This window comes from Scardinius erythrophthalmus (genome assembly GCF_964197995.2).
Source record: "Scardinius erythrophthalmus genome assembly, chromosome: 1".
Lineage (NCBI taxonomy): Eukaryota > Metazoa > Chordata > Actinopteri > Cypriniformes > Leuciscidae > Scardinius > Scardinius erythrophthalmus.
The window spans coordinates 78,591,266-78,615,133 of record NC_138221.1 but is presented as its reverse complement, the minus strand read 5'-3'; positions in this window follow the sequence as shown (position 1 = coordinate 78,615,133).

The following is a 23,868-nucleotide window of genomic DNA, read 5'->3' as shown; positions in this document are numbered from 1 at the left end:
CTAGTGGAACGTCCACGTTTGGTAATGCTGATCAATAGTATTGTTGATTGATTAATTAAATTAAATATCCCCAAATATCCCCAACTGAGCAAGCCAAAGGCAACAGTGGCAAGGAACCGAAAAACTCCATCAGGTGACCTAATGGAGAAAAAAAAAACCTTGGGAGAACCCAGGCTCAGTCGGGGGCCAGTTCTCCTCTGGCGTTTATGAACTAGAGACCGGATTTAACTGTAAGATTAAAAGTATTATATGAATGCCTGGCTGAAGAGATGCGTCTTTAATCTAGTTTTAAACTGGGAGAGCGAGTCTGAGCAACGAACAGTATCAGGAAGGCTATTCCAGAGTTTTGGAGCTAAATGTGAAAATCCCCTTTGGTGGATCTGGATATCCTAGGTATGACCAAAAGCCTCGAATTTAGTGATCTTAAAGAGCGCGATGGATTATAGGGTGATAGAAGATCCGTTAAATAAACTGGAGCTAAGCCGTTTAGGGCTTTATAAGTCAGTAGCAATACCTTGTAATTAATACAGAACTTTATAGGTAACCAATGTAGTGATGATAAAATTGGTGTTATATGATCATATTTTCTTGATCTAGTTAGAACTCTAGCTGCGGCATTTTGGACTAACTGTAGCTTGTTTATTGAGGTTGCAGGACAACCAGCTAATAAAGCATTACAGTAATCTAGTCTCGAGGTCATGAACGCATGAACTAACTTTTCAGCATCAGAAACAGATAGCATGTTACGTAGCTTAGCAATGTTTCTAAGGTGGAAAAAGGCTGTTCTTGTAACATATGAAATATGATTTTCAAAAGACAGGTTGCAGTCTAATATAACACCCAGGTCTTTTACTGTAGAGGATGAAGTAACTGGACATCCTACTATGTTAAAGTTGTATTGTGAGAGGTTTTGTGGGTGGTTTTTTGAACCGATAAGTAGTACCTCTGTCTTGTCTGGATTTAATAAAAGAAAATTGCGCGTCATCCAATCTTTTATATCTTTAACACACTCTGTCAATTTGGATAATTTAGCGTTTTCATCTGGCCATGATGAAATATAGATTTGAGTTTCATCAGCATAACAATGGAAACTAATTCCATGTCTCCTTATAATATTTCCAAGTGGCAGCATATATATTGAGAATAACAGAGGGCCCAACACAGATCCCTGCGGCACTCCATAGTTTACTGGAGTTATGATCGATTTTTCTCCATTTAAATAGACAAAATGGTAGCGGTCAGATAAATACGATCTAAACCAGCTTAATGCTTGTCCTTGAACACCAGTATAATTTTGTAGTCGATCTAAGAGTATTGTGTGATCTATAGTATCGAACACAGCACTAAGATCAAGTAAAACTAGTATTGAGATACAGCCTTGGTCAGAAGCTAAAAGTAAATCATTTGTGATTTTAACGAGCGCAGTTTCAGTGCTATGATGAGGCCTGAATCCTGACTGAAACTTTTCATAGATGTCATTTTCTTGCAAGAAAGAGCACAACAGTTTTATAACTGCCAACTTGAATATTCTTGGAACATGACCTAAAGATAAAGACGAGTTATTAATATTGATGAGAGGCTCTTCCACTACAGGTAACACTTCTTTCAGTAGTTTAGTTGGTATAGGATCTAATAAACATGTTGTTGTTTTAGATGAAGTGATAAGTTTATTGAACTCTTTTTGTTCTATAGTTGTAAAGCACTGTAATTGTTCTTGCGGGGTGATAATTGAGGCTGAATTATAAGGCGCGATTGAGGATTGAACGTTTACAATTGTGGTTCTGATGTTTTCTATTTTCTCAGTGAAGAACTTCATGAAATCATTAATACTAAACTGTAACGGAATATTTTGTTCAGGTGACATCTGTTTATTTGTTAGTCTAGCCACGGTGTTAAATAAGAACCTAGGATTGTTAAGGTTGTTTTCTATTAGTTTGCGGAGATGCTCAGCCCTGGCCGCTTTTAGGGCCTTTTTATAACGTGACATACTGTCTTTCCATGCGATTCTAAAGACCTCTAAGTTAGATTTTTTCCATTTACGCTCTAAATTATGGGTTTCTCTCTTTAGAACATGCGTAGTATTGATGTACCATGGTGCTTTACTTTTCTCTCTGACCTTTTTTAATCTAATGGGTGCAACAATATCCAGTGTTCTAGAGAGAATGGTGCTCATAGTGCTAGTTAATTCCTCAAGTTCATCTGTTTGTTTGGGTTCACTGAGCAGCTGAGACAGATCAGATAAGCAATTTGAAAAATTATCTATGGTGGATGGAAGGATTGTTCTGCCTAATCGATAACGCAGCGCAGCATGATATATTACAGGGGTACGTAATATGCAAGTTACCATGTAATGGTCAGTGACATCGTCACTTTGTGGAATGATATCTATATCGGTTGGATCAGTTCCATGTGATATAATTAAATCGAGTGTATGATTAACCCTCTGGGGTCTGAGCTGTTTTTGGGGCCCTTGAGATGTTCTGACATGCCCTGACATTTGTGCTTTTTTCAGTTGCTTATAAACATATTAATGGCAAAGGTGTAAATTCACTCTATAAAGCACAAACAGGGCTACCATAATATGTGAGCCACGTGTATGTACATGTTTTCATTTTTGAGAGAATAATGTTTATGCATGGTTATTGAAAAAACTAAAAACTAAAATTTCTGAAATAAGGCCACAAAACACATAGTAAATATGTGTCAATAAGACTTTTGAATAATGGATGTCCTCGCCTAGTGTTTTTTCTTCAAAATCATGTGAAAATAGTCTTGCTTTATCGTTCACATAAAACCATACATTGATTTAAATTGATGTAAAACAGGTTTTGCTTGGAAAGCCAATATGCGAGGAGGCGTGAACGAGGAGTGGTTTACAACTTAGAACACCCACTCTGCATAATGATGAGCTATTCACACAGGTGTGAAACTGGCTGAGCCACAATGCAAGGACAAAGGATATTTAGAAGAAGACTTATATTGACCATTTAAGATTTTGCTTACATCTATCTTGTAAATATGTTTTGCCATTTTATTAAAAAGGTTACAATTACAACAATATTACAATTTCAACAATATTTCAAGTGTACTCTTTCTTTGTAAAAAAAGAAAATGATTATAGGCCTACATTTTATCTATGTATTCATTACTTTCATATTTCGCTTGACTGTAACGTTGTTTTCATGAAATATTAGGGCATATTGTTAATTTACAGTTTAATACGTTGCTTATACAAATAGCCTACATTTTATTTCAACATATTTCAGTCGATTTTTACTCATCTCAGTATAGCAATACAGTTTGCTGAAACATCATCATTCATTCACACACGCGATTTAAATTTAAACTGTCTTTACCAGCTGTGGTAAACAGCGCGCATCTCTGCCGTTCATTCATTCATAAACAGAAACCCACGTGAAGAAATTCACGTGAGAAGGAAAAAAACTTACTAGTATTCCTCAGCTCGCTCCTCGATATACCCGCACTTCTGGGGGACATTTTCCATTATTATTCCTCACAGCTGCAAGACGGTGTAAACAAGTAATGATCTGAATAAACTTGTGTTTTCTCGCGCTGATATGGGGGCGTTCACAGGTTTGCGCGGATTGCCTCAGTCATTTGCGTTTGAATAGCGTGCGCTCTCCGTGGGCGGAGTCACATTACATCTGAATTAGATGTAATTAGCTCGACTGGAATCGCTCTCTTTTAATACAGATTTCACAAGATGAGAATATTTGTTTTTTATATAAATTACTTCATTAAAAAGAAGAGAATTCAAGCTTCATGCCTGTGTGACTGTATGCCTGTTTGACTGAGTATTCGCTGAGTTATTGTTCATTTTCGGACGCGTTTCAGAATGGACTACACTGGCAGAGAGAAGGCAGAACTCGCTTCGTGTTTATTTTTCTTTTTTTGGCAAAAAGCACAGCACTTTGTTTTTATTGTGAGTATACACAAAAATAATACACATTTAACAGAATCGATTGATGTATGAAACTTGTTTTGTAAAATCAAATTCAAAAGAGTATTTCGGGTCTCAATTCAACTCATAAGGAAAAAAGCGAGCAGATCACGCCGGCGTGATCTCCGACCTCTGAGGGTTAAAACGATGAGTTGGTCCGGTAACGTTTTGCTTGACCCCAAAGGAGTTTAATAAATCTGTAAACGCAGCCCCTAACGCATCATTTGAATTATCTACGTGGATATTAAAGTCTCCAACAATTAATGCTTTATCGACATTAACTAATAGGTCTGAGAGAAAATCTGCAAACTTTTAGGAAATCAGCGTAAGGCCCAGGCGGTCTATATACGATAGCCAAGGCTAGAGATAATAGGGATGTTTTTCGAATATCTAAGAGTGTAACATTTAGAACAAGTACTTCAAACGAAATAAACTTATAGCCTGTTTTCTGAGTAACATTGAGAATATAATAATAATAATAATAATAATAAGTTTAATTTATATAGCGCCTTTCCCAAGCTCAAGGACGCTTCACAATGACAGTAAATAACAAGCAGTTTACAAATAAACGGACAATTGACATTTGCCCAGTCCAAGTAGTGAGTGATTGCAGTTGCAAATCACATTACATATGCAATACAAACATAAAAACAGAGGCAACAAACATTAATTACAGACAGCATGGTGGGCAGTTGGAGTAAAGATGCAGTAGATTATTGGTACCTAAGTTAACATTGTGACTGTGTTATGTCGAATTAACATTTTCATGGCTGATAATACTGATTAAACAAATGTGTTTTGAGTTTATGCTTAAATTCATTCAACGTGGTTGTTGTCCTGAGAGCCAACGGAAGAGAGTTCCATAGCTTAGGGGCTATAACAGAGAAAGACCTGCCACCCATAGACGACAGACGAAATCTCCGCTTGCATAGGAGTTCACAGCCAGAAGATCGGAGAGTTCGAGGGGGAATATAAGGAGAAAGTAAGTCAGAGAGATAGGCTGGAGCAAGACCATTGAGTGACTTGAAGGTAAGCAAAAGAATTTTATAAGTGATTCGGGATGACACGGGTAGCCAGTGCAGTTTAAACAGAATTGGAGTGATATGGGCAGTTTTTTTAGTGTAAGTTAGTAGTCTTGCGGCAGAGTTTTGAATATATTGCAAACGTGAGATAGAGTGTGCTGGTAGTCCAGAAAAAAGAACATTACAGTAATCGAGGCGAGATGTGATGAACGCGTGTACTAGTGCTTCAGCGTCTTTTGGACTGACATAGGGACGGAGTTTGGCAATACGGCGCAGATGAAAAAAGGACGCTTTACAAAGTTGACTAATGTAAGCGTCGAACGTCAGTGCAGGGTCAAGAATAATACCCAAGTTTTTTACAGTGGCAGATGGAATTATTGATGTAGCTTCGAGGTCAAGTCTGGGAATATTACTTAAATTTTTTGTTAGAGATGTAGGGCCAGTGATTAATATTTCTGTTTTAGTCAGATTCAGACTGAGAAAATTGGAATTGAGCCAGGCCTTTAGTTCATTGATACATGATGATAGTGATGTGGTCTGGTGAATAGAATCCGGTCGGCAAGCAGTATATATTTGGATATCGTCGGCGTAGCAGTGATATTGAAAACCGTGGCGGCGAATAATTTGTCCGAGAGGCAAAACGTAAATAATAAATAGTAACGGGCCGAGAACTGATCCCTGTGGAACACCTTGTTTGAGAGTGACAGTGGGAGATTTGTAATTGTGCATAGTGATGTAGTATTTCCTATCTGTCAGATAGGAGGAAAACCAGGATAACGCGGCTCCTGAGATACCAATCTCTGAGAGGCGCATGAGTAAGACTTTATGGCAGACTGTATCGAAAGCTGAGCTGAGGTCGAGTAGTAAAAGTAAGGAAAGGTTTCCCGAGTCACCAAAGAGTAAGAGGTCATTGATAACCCTTGCTAATGCAGTTTCAGTACTGTGGTTTTGGCGAAAACCAGACTGAAATAAATCAAAACTGTTGTTGAGGGATAGATATGACTGCAATTGAGTGGCGACAACCTTTTCCATGATTTTTGAGACATACGGTAGATTGGAGATTGGGCGATAGTTAGCGTAGTCAGTTGGGTCCAGATTTGTTTTTTTAAGAATAGGAGTAACTGCGGCCGTCTTTAGTGAGACTGGAACAGAGGCAAAGAGAAGAGACATGTTTACAAGATGTGAGATAGGTGCAGAAATGACAGAGGTACAGTGTTTCAGAAGGGTTGTAGGTGCAGGATCCAACCGGCAAGAAGAAGAATTGGATTTCTGTATAATTTCACTAATCAAGATGGGGTTGGTCAGCATAAAGTTATTGAGTGTTTGTATCTGAGCTTGCTCACAACTAGAAGTGGTCGGTTCATCACTAAAAGTCCCACGTAAAGCATCCAGCTTTCCCTGAAAGTGTTGCAGAAAAGAACAGCACAAGTTGTCAGATTCTTGTAGACAGGCGTTGTGCGCGGGTGCCTGAACAAGCTTATTTACAATGCTAAATAGTGTTTTAGGCCTGTTGTTTGCGTTATTGATGATTTTAGCGATATAGGAAGAGTGAGCTGTATTTAAGGCGGTTTTGTAAAGCTTAATATGGTCCGAAAATGCTTGAAAGTGTACAGTTAGATTGGTTTTCCGATAAAGACGTTCCAGCTGTCGGCCTCTTGCTTTCATAGCACGTAGCTCAGCATTAAACCACGGCGAAGAGTGGGACAAAGGAACAGACCTAGTCCTAATTGGAGCATGCTCATCTAAAACGTCAGAAATAGCAGAATGGTACAAATCAAATATTTTGGGTGGACAGGTGAAATCAAAAACATCAGAAATAGCAGAAGTAGTAATAGATGCAGCAAACACACTAGCATTAATAGCATTGATCTTACGATAAGAGATGTTAATATTGTCAGTACATTTAGTTGGACAAGTTAATGTAAAATCAAGGGTAATAAGCTTGTGATCAGAGATAGGAGTAACCAGACCATTGATGGAGATGTCATTCAAGCCAGATGTACAAACTAAGTCAAGCGTGTGGCCGTGAGTATGAGTTGGGAAGTTAACATTCTGATAGAGTTCAAAACAGTCCAGAACAGTCATTAGTTGAGTCCTATTTGAACAGGGGGTATCAACATGAATGTTAAAGTCACCAAGCAAGATGACCTTGGATGATGAATCACAGGCTAGCGTTAGTAGTTCACTTAGTTCAGAGAAAAAATCGTTTTGTTGTTTGGGTGGTCTATAAATCAGGATGATTATTAGGGGACTGTTCGAGCAAATTTTCAAAACCATATATTCAAAAGTCGTAGTAGTGTGGAAGTCCAGTTGGGCAAGTGTTATGGAGTTGCGAAAGATGACCGCAAGGCCACCCCCTTTAGCAGATAAACGCGGCTTAGACAGGTGCTGGTATCCGTATGGTGTTAGCAGATTAAAATGCATGAAGTCATTTGGTGTTTGCCAGGTCTCAGTAAGGAATATCATATCCAGGTTTTTGTCAGTAATAAGTTCATTTAGGTAGGGGCCTTTGTCCGAGATAGAGCGACAGTTCAGCAGAGCAAGGTGGTTTTGCAGCATATCTGAGTTATCAGCTAAATTGACATTAAAATCTGACTTTTTTACGCAGACAAGCGATCGCGGTGGACGACAGTCGCTTAGTTGGCGTTTCGGTTTGACCAGAGTTCTGTTATTTGACCAGATGCACGGGATCACATTTGGTGTTGATTGCTGATAGTTAATGATCCTTCGGACTGAACGGTGCACGTAGCGCGGACGCCGGGTGATCCCGAGCGAGCGGCAGTGCTCGTACGTTTCAGAGTCGAGGCGTGGGTGCCGATTAAGCGCCCTGAGTTCGCGAGACAGGTATCCAAAATCCATGTTGGAAGATAACCCAGTAAAAATAAGGGAGACCAGAGACAGCACGAGTGCTACAGCCTTTGGTGTGTTTGTAATCGCCATGAGAAAATCAGCTATCAGCAAAGTCACGTTAGCCAGGACCACAACCATCACAACATCTATAAAAGCTTACGGAGAGGAAAGCTACCCAACCTGACAGCAAGCTAATCGAACTACTGGTAAGCAGAGAGTTAACTCACCTCACAGTCAGTCCAACTACAGATGGAGGAGAGAAGGGTGAGAGGGCTCGTAGCAGGCTGACAGCAGAGAGTTCCCAGCGGTAACAACAACAAAAGTACGCTCAGCCAAGTAGATAGAAAAAATAAAATAAAAATAAGTCCAGTTTGTAGAAGGTTGCAGAGAGGGAAACACCAACTGTCCAAGAAGCGGGCACAGCAAACGAAACAATAGACGACGAAGCGTGGAGCGGCAGCCAGATGCGCACAGCGTTCCCACACAGCGTTCAAAGAAACACCATCTCTATAGATTGTTGCAACACTGCCGCCACGACCAATCAGACGGGGCTCATGCTCATAACAGTATCCTGATGGAGTAGACTCATTTAGACCGAAATAATCATTTGGTTTAAGCCAGGTTTCAGTAAGGCAAAGTACATCGAAGCTATTATCTGTGACTATTTCATTTACAATAACTGCCTTAGGTGTGAGTGATCTAATGTTTAGAAGACCTAGCTTTAGAAATTGTTTTTGATTACTAATAGCAACATTTTCTGGTTTAATAACAATTCGATTTTTTCTAGATCCTGCAGTAGATTTATTATTTGATCTCACTAAACGAGGAATAGACACAGTTTCTATGCAATGTTCAACACTAGTATTTATATCAGTTAAATTGGTGCAGCAGAGACTATGATTTTGACTTTTGGTTACTAGTCAAAAGGTATTTAACATTTTGGAGATTGTAGCGACTGGGCTATTTGAATCATTCGTTCGTTTGATTCTGAATTAACAAATTCGGACTCTCTGTGTTTTCTAAGCACATTCCTGCCCAAAACGTTCTTTGCTTAGCTTACCAGAGCTTGTAACCTCCTGACTTCGAAATTACAAATCATACGCCAGGCTCCAGAGAGACTGGAGCAAATGGACTTTTACGACATTAATTGCACCTCAGAGACACTCCAGAACCTGAAGCTAACATTCCTCTCTGCAGAGTAAGAGATAACGAAACTTTCTCCTGCTACGTGACATCATACACACACACACACACAAACATCCTTTGTGTGTTATTCAGGATAGACATATAATTTTTAATGTATGTAATGCAGATTTGTATTTGGCCTTCCTGTATGCATGTTTTATTAATTTGTTTGATCATATAATTATGATCTTCTAGTGTTTAGCTCTGAAATGTATTTTTGAAGAATGTTTCTCCCAGTGGAATTGTATCCCGTAACCCGATCTCACGGAGCAGGTCATAAAGTTTGTCCACCAATGTTTCAGCGGCTCATCAAGCTCCTCTGCTAGAGAGATAACAGAAAGCCAACATTCCGACGCACACACATACACAAACTTTGAATGTTAAACTTAGAATATAAGCATGTCATATGTATCTCCTATACTCCTGTTTACCAGACAGGTTATATTCACTTCGTTTATGACGTTTATTTGAATGAACAAACCTTAAATGTGTGTAATTATGCATATCTTATGTAACTTTGTGTATTCCTATAATCTTTCATATGACATGTTTTATATCATTTTAAATCTTGAGACTTAACGGAGTTGAATCTCAATAATAGATTGCAATATGATTATTACTATATGAATCATCTTACTAGAGTATTAAGACAACACCATAACTCCCTCGAGTGGGTGTCTCCCCCAGAGACAAAGAAACTTCTTCCCGCTCTGAAATCTCTGAAGGTGATTGGTTGTTCGCGCGAACAGAGGCGTGAACCGATCCTTTCCATAAGAGACCCGCACAGAGCTCGCTCACTCTCTCTCTCCCCTTCAGAAAACTCTCTCCTGCACTTGTCTGAACCCACTTCTTCAGAAGACCCATGGCTCCCTGTTAGGGAGCATTCTCCGTTTCCTCTTTTATTTCCTTTAAGTCTTTTCTTTATTTTCGTCTTCGGACTCAGCGAAGCAAACGCAGCAAGCAACTTCAACTCAAAGAAAAAGACTCGTTTGAAAATCCCGCTACCGCGCTCACCGGAAGAGACGAGAGCGCAAGCCCTGCAGAACAGGAGGACATGCACGAGCACTGTGTCTGAGAGAATTCCTGGCTCCATGGCTCCTTAGGGAGTCCTCATCTCCGTTTTATTTTCTTTACTAAGTTTTATTTTCATATTCGCCTCTCCCTCCACAAAGGGAGATGAACTCTGAATCATTTAGTTGATAACTTCATGTTCTGTGAACCTTTAAACTTTCGCGCGAGTCTACTTGCACCGGAAGACACGAAAGACCGCACAGATCCAAAAGGACGACCCACACACGCGCGTCTTCTTCAGCAACAAAGAGAACCATTTTGCAAGATAAGTTTATTGAACTTTTAATGTGATTTGATTCCTTGTTGTCTCTCAAGGTTAAACTGCCTGTGATTTTGCCATACTGAGATCATCTCGGTGATCTCTCTCATCCTGACCTTTAGTTTCACTTTCTCCCTTTCATCCTCTCTCTCTCTCATCTGTTATCCGTTTGGTCTTGTAATGTTTTCGTCCGTATGTTGCTGTTGTAAATATATGTATTTACTCTGTGTATACTCGTAGTTTCGATGTAGTCTTAGTCCAATTATTAAAATTCCATATATCCTTGATTGTCTCTGTTTTAAATGCCCATAGAACCAAGTCAATGAGATGTTTCAATCTTAAGCTAGGCTTTATCTTGTTACGATTTCAGTAACCTAACTTTTATAAGGACAGGAGAGTTGTTTCAATGGCCAGAAAACAGCTTTCTTTGAATTATAAGAAGTGATAACTTTAGTGAGAAGTTTATGGGTTAATCTTACGGCCGTTGCTGGACAACCGATTGTTGGATGACCAAATTAATTCCATTAAAGTTATCTCATATAATGATCTGAAATAGACTATTGATATGTGAATGAGGAATTATAATTCGTTGTGATTGATTATTCACATATCGATCTATCTTCAGTTTAGATAATTTAATGTAACTGTAATATGCAATATATTAATCATATTCATGATTAATTATTAAAATTCCCAATAGATCATTTGAGCTATTTGTTAATGTACTACCCAGTGCGGTTACAAGATGTTATCCGACAGAAGATCCGCTCCGAATCTGCTTGGGTGTAAGCCATCCGCACGGTAAAGCCTAGGACGCTCCCAAAACAGATTCCAATTATTTACAAAGAGCAGTTTCTGCTCATTGCACCATGACATTAACCAATCATTTAGCGCGAATAATCTACTAAACGTTTCATGGTCTAGTCGGTACGTGGGAAGCGGTCCTGACACAATGATCGTTATTTCAGGCGATGTGCTGCGTACCGTATCGATCAGATTCGTGCCGAACGATGGAATCGCCGATGATCACAGCATCGCGTTCTGTTTCGCGAAGAGGGGAGAAGCGGTTTTGTGTGGATATCTCGAAAACCGGGAGGATCGGAGAGAATCTTGGTCTAGACCTGACTCGCGTCTTCCGCTGCGGAACCATCCAGGCTTCGTGGTGGCGTGTTGGAGCCGGAGTGAACGAGACCATGGCTGATCACGACCTCCACGCTCGGGACCGATGTTGAGAAATGCACGGAGTAGACGAGGTCGGAATCAGCAGGTTAGTAACGTTAATCACTGATTTGTGTGCATCGGCGCATGATGTTTCAAGAGCTAACTGCCGGTCTCTTTGCTCGACCTGTCTCACTAAAATGTCGTGGATCTGTTTCTCAACAGCTTCCAGCTCAGACTGCAGTGCGTAAAGTTCAAATGTGTCTTCACCTGCACCAAAAGGTAGACTACTTACATCTGATATATTCGCCATTTTAACAGATGGACAGTAACGTTAAGTTAGCAACGACGCTACCAGTGATGCGATCAATATTAATACTAATTTATGGCTGAAGTCTTGGATATAATCCGTCTTTTTAGTGGTACGGGTGTAGAGTAGACGCACGATAGGCGAAAAAACGTTGAGACGCGACCTCACGTAATAATCTAGAATACTGTCTAACACTTGATGGCTGCTCTGTTAAGTCTTCGTCGTCGGTTAGGAACCTGGGTGTGTGTGTGTATGTGGGTGTGTGCTCTTTGATACCAATCTTTCATTTGAAAGTCATGTGTCTAGTATTTGTAAAACTGCATTTTTCCATCTTAAAAATATATCTAAATTACGCCATATGCTCTCATTGACCAATGCGGAACAATTAGTTCATGCGTTGATGACCTCAAGGCTAGATTATTGTTATGCTCTACTGGGTGGTTGCCCTGCACGCTTAATAAACAAAATACAGCTGGTCCAAAACGCAGCAGCTCAAGTTCTTACCAGAACCAGGAAGTATGACCATATTAGCCCGGTTCTGTCAAAACTGCACTGGCTCCCTATTAAACATCGCATAAATTTGAAAATATTGCTGATTACTTACAAAGCACTAAATGGTTTAGCTCCGCAGTGCTTGAGCGAGCTCTCAAACTCGACTGCTGGCGGTAGATCCTTCTCCTATTTAGCACCAAAACTCTGGAATAGTCTTCCTAACATTGTCTGGGAAGCAGACACACTCTGTCAGTTCAAAGCTAGACTAAAGACACATCTCTTTGACCTAGCGTTCACATAATACATTATAGACTTCTATAATTCAATGTTAGGCTGCATAGATTAGGTCTGCCGGAACCGGGAACACTTCCCATAAATCCTGATGTACTCGTTACATTATAAGAAGAATGGCGTCTACATTAATATTAGTCTCTCTGTTTATACCGAGGTTTACCGCAGTCCGCCAGATCCAGGCCATATCCAGATCAGATGAAGGACCTACGCCTGGACGCGACGACAACGCAGTACTGAAGTGTCAACTAGTCTCTCCGTTTTCTGAAGTGAGGTGGACTCCGGCCGTATCCAGACTAGATGGTGGATCTGCACCTGGACCCAACTATGACGCATCCCTGAAGTGTCGGCTTCATCGACACAACCAATCTGACTTCTGCCCTGTAACGCTGCCTGGATCATAATCATACACTGTTCGCTCGTTGGCCAGAGGAGAACTGGCCCCCGACTGAGCCTGGGTTCTCCCAAGGTTTTTTTCTCCATTCTGTCACCTGATGGAGTTTTGGTTCCTTGCCACTGTTGCCTTGGCTTTGGCTTGCTTAGTTGGGGACATTTAATATTCAATGATATTATTGATCTGCCTAATTAGGGTGGACAATGATGCAAAACAAACTTTGTTGTATTATTTTCATTTTATCAATGTGAAGCTTCTTTGATACAATCTGTATTGTAAAAAGCGCTATATAAATAAAGGTGACTTGACTTGACTTGACCATCAAGTTGTTCCAAACCTGTATGAGTTTCTTTGTTCTGCTGAACACAAAGGAAGATATTTGGAAGAATGTTTGTAATCAAACAGATCTCAGTCCATAGTAGTAAATGATGACAGAATTTTCATTTTTGGGTGAACTATCCCTTTAATGGTCCTATCCTCTGATAGGAGGAGATTAAAACAATGGCTTTTTGATTGTTTATATTTTATTTACATCAAAACATAATCCAAATATACATAACAAAGGACAAAAAGGCCCATTGTTGAACAAACTGATCTAAACACCTTGGTGCCATTCCTAAAACAGTTCCTGTTCAACATACCTGTCATTTACCCTGTCATCATCTCTTTAAGAAAGAAAGAGACTTCCGGTAGAGTGAACGCTGGTGTGTCTGTCTGCCGCTGCTCTCCGGGTTTTCGTCTAAGTGGCGTTCTGTATGAATGACTTTAGGAACCTCAAATATTACCTTCTCTACGGACAATCGTATGGATTAATGACTTTTCTTGTGTTTGAAATCTACGGTACACCTCACGTCTGACTGGATTACCTCAAGGAAATTAACACCAATGCACTCACCTTTGCTGTGACCTTTACGTGTAGTCTTAAAATAGGCTGCTTGTTTCCTTGTTCATTGTCAACATCAAGTGGGGCTGGAGCGCGTGGATTTTAAGTCCAAACTGTTCTGGTGGATGCATTGAGAATGATCTGCCTTCTGTTGCTTAGTCTGGCCTTCTGGAATTTCACTGCCTGCGCTCGCCAACTTCAACAGAGAGCTCCCTGCTTGTCTGATATGGTGCTATTCTACTCATCTCTGGAGTTACAGAGTTTGAATTCCTAGGATCACTTGTCAGACGGAGTATACAGTCATTGCACTGCACTTGGAATTGCCAAGTATGTCCATTGAGGGTTAAAACGACGACATCTCTGCAGATTACAGATCGACCACCCTGATAACAACCAAATACCTGCCATCTGGTCTTCATGCCGTCGTTCTACGATTAGTGAACGTGATACGAAGCGGGGTGGAAATCTTGACATACTGAAACGCACATCTCTCCTCAACAAAACATGGATAGTGCCAATATTAAAATTTCATTAATACTCGTTCAATATCGAACAAGTCCTTTATTCTTAATCACTTTTTTATATTACAATCTTTGGATCTCTTATTCATCACTGAGACGTGGCTAAACCCCGGCAAACAAATGGCTTTGGGGGATGTAACACCGCCCGGCTGCGACTTTCTAAATTCCCCACGGATTTCAGGACTCGGCGGTGGCGTCGCTGCTGTTTTTGAAAACTCTTTTAAATGCAGAACACTACCTATGTACATGTATTCCAGTTTTGTTTTCTGTGTACTCGTCTACAGACCTCCCAAATTTAACAAGGATTTTATTATCCATGTATGCTGTCCATCAAAACTGCTGGTAAATTTATTTCGCTCACTGAGTCACTAAACCTTGTACAGCACATCACTGATCCTACTCACAACAAGGGTCATACATCAGATCTGGTATTATTGTATGGTCTTTCTGTGTTCAATTTAGAGATTTTATATACTGGCATTTCTGACCATTATTCAATCATATTTGAGTCTGTGTCTACCTGCCCTCGCCCTACATAAGCTCAGCCTTTATGTAAATTACTGGTTGAATCACTGGTTGAAGCTTATAATAAGTCTTATACGTTCAAACTTGATAATGTCGCTCCACTTTAGTTTAGGAGGGTCACAGCCTTGGTTAAACAACGTCACTCGCGCTCTCAGACAAGAGTGCAGAAAAGCTGAACGCAAGAGGAAACGATACAAGCTTCAGGTCTCTCATGGCATCTTAAAAAAATTGCTTAACAAATTATCAGCGAGCTGTAAAGGATGCTAAAGCCAATTTTTTTCTACATTAATCTCTGAAAATGCATATCAACATAAAGTTTTGTTCAATACAATTAATTCTGTTTTAAACCCAACCAAAAATACTGTTCTGGATGTTACACAAGAGAACTGTAAAACATTTCTGTACTCCTTTACTCACAAAATTGAGCAAATTAAATGTGGAATTGTACTTGCTCCATTTGATCAACCACAAATTACTCCACTATCCAGCTGTCTTGACTGATTTTGAACTAGTTACATCGGAGCAATTAGCAGATGTAGTCTCCAAGTTAAAGTGTTCTAGCTATAAACTGTATTCTCTTTCTACAGGTCTTTTTAAAGAAGTTTTTATGACTTTCGGTGCCAGTGTGACAGCTATAATTATAAGCTCATTAGCAAGTGGAGTTGTTCCTAGCAGTTTAAAACATGTAATCTTACATCCCTTGTTAAAAAAAAAAAACTTTTCTGCATCCGGCAATACATGACAACTACAGAACGATCCCCAAACTGCCTCTCATGTCACAGATTTTGGAGAGAGTTGTTTATTCCCAGCTCTACTCCTATCTAAATACATTTAACATTTTGGATACATTTCTGTCTGGTTTCAGATGTGTTGCACAGCACTGAATCTGCATTATTGAAGGTCACAAATGATATTCTACTCTCCATGGACTCAGGTTCGCCTGTTGTCCTAGTTTTGTTAGATCTCAGTGCTGCGTTCGATACGGTCGACCAAGATAGTCTTTTAAATCATTTAGAATGTATGGGGGGCATCCAGGATTAAGAAAAAGGCACTATTTTTACACCCTTAAGGCAGGCATACACTGTGTGATTTCTGCGCGATTTGAACTGAACGAGTAGATGTAAAGAAAAGCTCACGTTTTATGTGCTTACACTATACCGTCCGATCATCGAGCTGTGACTTCACTGCTCACACCATACGTGTGAAATATGTGCGATAAACCGCCGTGCCATGTATCCAGAGATATTATCAAAACAAGCATCAGCTATCAATATCAAGAGGATTTAGCATTTCAAATTTATTTATTAAATTATTATTAGTATTATTGTATTATTATTATTAGGGAGGGCGCACTTTTATTATAAAATTGATAGGCTATTATAATTAATTTGCCACGCAATAATTTCATGGCGCATCACCGCATAACCGACATGCTGCGAGGATAATACAACATTACATAGAAGCTTACTGCTCCTCACTGAAAATTGTCTAAAAACATTTAGGTCGATTACTTTGAATAATAGGCCTATAATTAAAATTATTAACAGTCTATAATATTTCCGAACAATGCAATAATCAGTCACCAATGAAAATTAAAAACAGCTTTATTTTAAAAACAGCTTGTGTAACATGAACATTGTTTAACAAATTAATAAAAGAGGAAGGGTGTAGGCTAAAGAGACATTTTTTATCAATGCTATAAGTGAAACAAAAGGAGAAATCTGGCTAATTTGAATAAATTAACTGGGAAATATAATACCATTAATAAAAATATATAATTAAATATAGATGGAAATGTGATCGATGATCCAAGTAGAGTGGCCATGGCATTTAATAATTACTTCATTGATTCTATAAAAACTTTGACTCACAATTTCCTGGGATTGAAATATTCTTTTGCTCCTCTGAATACTAATGCTCCCATTTTAACTTTTAGAGAAGTGACTAATAGCAAAGTGTGTATGTGTTACGATGCAGAGCAGGAAGCAAGAAGCAGGATCCAAATGCAACGGTGTTTTTATTAAATTAACTAGAACTTTGACATAAACTCAGACTTCAGAACAGAACAAAGAACATGCAACCTCACAACATCAATAACTCACAATGACTGAACTAACACACAGGGCTTAAATACACAGACAACCAAGCTAAACAAGGGGGTGTGGTAAATAAGAAACACCTGGGAAGACTAATCAACATAACGGGAGAAAGCTAAACATGCAAAGACAGGGGAACACATGACAGACAAGAACAAGACACAAAACCCACACCGTGACATAGCCCCCCCCCCCTATGGGCGGCTCCCGACGCCCATAAAAATACAGGAGGTTCAGGAGGGCGGTGAAGCGGAGGCGGTCTTGGGGGAGGGCCGGAGGGCCGTGGAGCGTGGGCGACAAAGGTGGAGCAGGACATGCAGACGGCCAGGACAGAGCAGACTGTGCAGACGGCCATAGAGGTGCAGGCTGTGCAGGCAACCAGGGCAGAGACGACCCTTCAGGCGGCCAGGGAGGAGGCGAACCTTCAGGCGGCCAGGGAGGAGACGAACCTTCAGGCGGCCAGGGCGGAGACGACCCCTCAGGTGGCCATGGCGGAGATGATCCTTCGGGTGACCGTGGCCCCTCGAGTGGCCAGGACGGAGTCCTTTGGCCCCCCCCCAAAAAATACTTGGGTAAAGTCCCGGGCTCTGAGCTGGGCGGAACCAGCGGCGAAGAAAACTCTGAGCTGGGCGGAACCAGCGGGGAAGAGGGCTCTGAGCTGGGCGGAACCAGCGGCGAAGAAAACTCTGAGCTGGGCGGAACCAGCGGGGAAGAGGGCTCTGAGCTGGGCGGAACCAGCGGGGAAGAGGGCTCTGAGCTGGGCGGAACCAGCGGCGAAGAAAACTCTGAGCTGGGTGGAACCAGCGGGGAAGAGGGCTCTGAGCTGGGCGGAACCAGCGGGGAAGAGGGCTCTGAGCTGGACGGAACCAGCGGGGAAGAGGGCTCGGTGCTGGGCAGCGATGAGGGCTCGGTGCTGGGCAGATCCAGCGGTGAGGGCTCGGTGCTGGGCAGATCCAGCGGTGAGGGCTCGGTGCTGGGCAGGACCAGCGGTGAGGGCTCGGTGCTGGGCAGGACCAGCGGTGAGGGCTCGGTGCTGGGCAGGACCAGCGGTGAAGGCTCGGTGCTGGGCAGGACCAGCGGTGAAGGCTCTGTGCTGGGCAGGACCAGCGGTGAAGGCTCGGTGCTGGGCAGGACCAGCGGTGAAGGCTCTGTGCTGGGCAGGACCAGCGGTGAAGGCTCTGTGCTGGGCAGGACCAGCGGTGAAGGCTCTGTGCTGGGCAGGACCAGCGGTGAAGGCTCTGTGCTGGGCAGGACCAGCGGTGAAGGCTCTGTGCTGGGCAGGACCAGCGGTGAAGGCTCTGTGCTGGGCAGGACCAGCGGTGAAGGCTCTGTGCTGGGCAGGACCAGCGGTGAAGGCTCTGTGCTGGGCAGGACCAGCGGTGAAGGCTCTGTGCTGGGCAGGACCAGCGGTGAAGGCTCTGTGCTGGGCAGGACCAGCGGTGAAGGCTCTGTGCTGGGCAGGACCAGCGGTGAAGGCTCTGTGCTGGGCAGGACCAGCGGTGAAGGCTCTGTGCTGGGCAGGACCAGCGGTGAAGGCTCTGTGCTGGGCAGGACCAGCGGTGAAGGCTCTGTGCTGGGCTGAAGTGCAGGCTCGACTGGACTGGCGTGAAGTGCAGGCTCGGCTGGACTGGCGTGAAGTGCAGGCTCGGCAGGAAGATACTCAGGCAGGAAGGTCTCGGTGAAACATGATTTATGCAGGATAGTCTCGGCGGGACAAGACTCCTGCACGATGGCCCTTATGGCAACACGTACTGACCTCAGCGGGGAATCGGCCACACTGGATACCAGTCCTGGACGATAATAGACCGATCCGGTGACTAGCTTGATGGCTGGCGTGACGTGAAGAACAGGCTGAAGAGATACTGCGGGTTCACGAAGCTTCTCCTCCATGCCCACAGCAAATGACGAATTACTCAGGAAAAGGGCCAGGTCAATATCGCTTTCTAGCGTCCAGCCGGTATAATCCTCTGGCATAATTTGTGCAATATCCTCGTCCAGACCGCTCCAGAACAGATCCATGAGCTGGATGTCATCTAGTGACGCTAAATGGCAGCAAGCCCAGAAGTCCTTCACATACCTTTCCATGGGCTGGCCATCTTGAAAAAGAGTAGCAAGGAATCTCCTTAGGGCCTGGTTACTCACAGTTGCTGGATCCATTTTTGGTGAGTTATTCTGTTACGATGCAGAGCAGGAAGCAAGAAGCAGGATCCAAGTGCAACGGTGTTTTTATTAAATTAACTAGAACTTTGACATAAACTCAGACTTCAGAACAGAACAAAGAACATGCAACCTCACAACATCAATAACTCACAATGACTGAACTAACACACAGGGCTTAAATACACAGACAACCAAGCTAAACAAGATAACAAGGGGGTGTAGTAAATAAGAAACACCTGGGAAGACTAATCAACATAACAGGAGAAAGCTAAACATGCAAAGACAGGGGAACACATGACAGACAAGAACAAGACACAAAACCCACACCGTGACAGTATGATTATTTCCTCTTTAAATTGTTCAAGGGTAAAGGATGTTTACGGAATGGACACAATATTAATTAAAACTCATAAGGAGGCACTCATTCCTCCTATTACAAAAATTATTAATCAGTCTATCATTGATGGAGTTTTTCCAAGTGCTTGGAAAACTGCTACAATCACACCAGTGTATAAATCAGGAGATCATATGATTATTAGTAATTATAGACCCATCAGTATTCTTCCATCAGTATCAAAATTTGCCGAAAAATGGATCTCTGAACAGATAATAATTAATTTAAATGCTACGTCTTTTACATTACATCCAATGCAATTTGGCTTTAGAAAACATCATTCCGCTGAAACAGCTAATTGTTTTCTTTTGGAAAATATAAAGGCTAAACTTGACCAAGGAGGTGTAGTTGGGGCGGTCTTCCTTGATTTGAAGAAAGCTTTTGAAACAGTAAATCATGAGATTTTAATAAAGTTATCAAAGTTTAATTTTTCACTCAATGTCATCAAATGGATACAATCATACCTTTCTAATAGAAAACAATGTGTTCGCATAGGCCATAAAACTTCCCAAGTAACTGATAATGGCTTGGGGGTACCGCAAGGTTCAACTTTGGGTCCTCTGTTGTTCTGTCTGTATATTAATGATCTACCTGAAGTTTGTCCTTCTGCAGTAACTTGTCAGATGTACGCTGATGATGCGGTCATATATGTACATGCAAAAAACAAGAGGCAAGCAGCCAAGGAACTATCAGCTACTATGGTCAGTGTTTCTAATTGGCTAACAAACTCTTGTTTACATCTTAATACCAGTAAATCTGTATGCATGTTCTTTTCAAAATCGGCAAATAAAGATCCCGACCCAGAAGTTACTGTAGCAGGAAGAACACTGTCAGTTGTACAGGAGTTTAAATATTTAGGTATAATAATAGACACACAACTGACATTTAAATCACAAGTTAAAAAAGTTGAATTAAACAGAATTAAATTTAACTTGGTAAATTTTAGGCACATTAGAAGTAATTTAACTACAGAGGTCTCAAAGTTGTACATCGATGCCATGATATTGTCACATACAGTATGAACAACTGTATGACCAGCTGGACGCAGACAGGAAGGACTGCATTACAGTCAGTAGAAACAGTTTATTAACGGGCTTTGAAAACAATGGATAATAAGTCAAATTCTTTTCATTATTGTAATATTTTAAAGAAACATGTTTTTTTAAACTGGGAAAATATGGTCAAACTTGCTGATATCTTGCTGGTGTATAAAATGTTCCATGGTTTAGCCCCCCTCCACTCAAATAATTTGTTAAACAAAATCTTAACGCATCCACCAGAGCTACATCTAGAGGTGATTGTAAAATACCATATAGGAAAAGTTCCTTTGGACAGTCAGCCTTTTCCTACCGTGCAGTGCATACCTGGAACACAATACCTACAGAAGTAAGAAACATTACCTCTCTCACCACCTTTTCAAAAATTATAAAACAGTGTAAATGTTTTATCATAATCATTAATCATAATCATAATCAAAAATATGTTGTCATAATCATTTACTCACAGGTTGATATATTCTATGTGTCATTATTTGTGTTTGTTTGATGTTGACTGTGTCTATGTAATCTGTTTATGTTTTTAATGTGTATGTATGCAATGTTTTTTATAGTTTTATATTAACAACCTGCCAGGGACACCAGATGAAAATTAGTCTGTACGGCTAAATCTGGCTCATTTACATTTGGACGTTGTCCTTATGTTCATTAATGTGCATTGTCCCTTTTAAATAAATAAACAACAACAACAAAAAAAGGGCCCGAAATTATGGAATAGTCTTCCTTTCCATGCGAGGTCATCTTCATCGCTATCCATTTTTAAGTCTTCTTTAAAAACATATCTGTTTTCTTTGCCTTTGAATAGATCATGAAATGGGTTTTTGAAGCTGATAGAATATATGATGTTGTATTTAAAAAAATAATAATATTCTTGCTTGATCTGTAAAGCACTTTGGGTCAACTTCTGTTGTTTTTAAATATGCTATAAAAATAAAGGTTGACTTGACTTGATCAGAGAAGGTCAGCAGGACACATCAGTGGCATCTGGTCCCTGTAAAAAAAACAACAACAACTGTGAACATGCTGAAATCAGGAGCAACTAGGGCTGCACACTTGAGGGGGGAAATTATATTATAAAATTAAATTATTATAAAATTCCAGTACTTAATAATAAATACAGTGCTATGCATAAGTTTAGACACCCATGCTAAAGTTGACTAAAAAGAGGAATAAAAAATCATCTTTTGGAAACTGAACTTAATGCCTTAATTTAAAAAATGAGGAAAAATCCAACCTTTAAGTCAAGTCAAGTCAAGTCATCTTCATTTATATAGCGCTTTTAACAATGTAGATTGTCTCAAAGCAGCTTTACAGAGATAAGCGTATAATTTAAGGTAACAGAGATTGTTTCGGCTTTACAGCAGAGTTAAGTTATTTCCATCTAAAGTTAGTTTTAATTGATTTGGTTCCGTCGCAATGATCATTTGTTATTAAATTAGGGGCCGCTAAGACGACACCATTCTCTCTACACAGACTTTAAACGCGAACCTGTGAGAAACGCTGATGGCGGTCACATGCGCATTTAGAATGGGTTCTATAGTTATGTGCGTTAGAATATACGCAGGTTTGGAATTCCCTACAAGCCAAGCCTAAACAAAATACTTGTCTTTCCTTATAAATTTTGATAAGGAATTTTATTTTATTTGTTGCTTTGGGGTAGGACCGCGAGACGAATTTTCCCGACAACGCCTTATCTGTTGAGTGGTAGTGGGATCCTCCATAGGGAGAGACTAGTTGGCACTTCAGCACTGCGTTGTCATCGGTCCAGGTGAAGGTCCTTCGTCAGATCTGGATACGGCCTGGATCCGGCAGGCTGCAGGAAAAACCTTGGGATAAACACAGACACTAAAATTAGCGTAGATGCCATTCTTCTCATGATGTAACGAGTACATCAGGATTTTTGGGAAGTGTTCCCGGTTCCGGCTGACCTAATCTATGCAGCCTAACATTGAATTATAGAAGTCTATAATGTATTATGTGAACGCTAGGTCAAAGAGGTGTGTCTTTAATCTGGCTTTGAACTGACAGAGTGTGTCTGCTTCCCGGACAATGGTAGGAAGACTGTTCCAGAGTTTTGGTGCTAAATAGGAAAAGGATCTACCGCCAGCAGTGGATTTTGATATTCTAGGTATAATCAACTGGCCGGAATTTTGAGATCGTAATAGACGTGACGGACTATAATGCGTTAAGAGCTCGCTCAAGTACTGCGGAGCTAAACCATTTAGTGCTTTGTAAGTAATCAGCAATATTTTAAAATTGATGCGATGTTTAATAGGGAGCCAATGCAGTTTTGACAGAACTGGGCTAATATGGTCATACTTCCTGGTTCTGGTAAGAACTCGAGCTGCTGCGTTTTGAACTAGCTGTAGTTTGTTTATTAAGCGTGCAGGGCAACCACCTAGTAGAGCATTACAATAATCTAGCCTTGAGGTCATGAACGCATGAACTAATTGTTCCGCATTTGTCAATGAGAGCATATGACGTAATTTAGATATATTTTTAAGATGGAAAAATGCAGTTTTACAGATACTAGACACGTGACTTTCAAATGAAAGATTGGTATCAAAGAGCACACCCAGGTTCCTAACCGACGACGAAGACTTAACAGAGCAGCCATCAAGTGTTAGACAGTATTCTAGGTTATTACGTGAGGAAGTTTTTTGTCCAATAATTAGAAACTCTGTTTTTTCAGAATTTAGAAGTAGGAAATTACAAGTCATCCAATTTTTTATATCCGCTATGCATTCCGATAATTTTGTGAATTGATAAGTTTCGTTAGGTTTTGAAGAAATATAGAGCTGAGTATCATCGGCATAACAATGAAAGCTAATGCCATGTTTCCTAATGATATCTCCTAAGGGTAGCATGTACAGAGTGAACAGCAGCGGTCCTAGTACTGAGCCTTGTGGTACGCCATACTGAACTTGTGATCGATGAGACATCTCATCATTTACTGCTACAAACTGATAACGGTCAGATAAGTATGATTTAAACCATGCTAGTGCATTTCCCGTAATGCCAACATAATGTTCTAATCTATTTAAAAGAACGTTGTGGTCGATGGTGTCAAATGCAGCACTAAGATCGAGTAACACTAATAGAGAGATACAACCACGATCGGATGATAAGAGCAAATCATTTGTGACTCTAACGAGAGCTGTTTCGGTACTATGGTACGGTCTAAATCCGGACTGGAAATCCTCGCAGATATCATTTCTTTCAAGAAAGGAACACAGTTGTG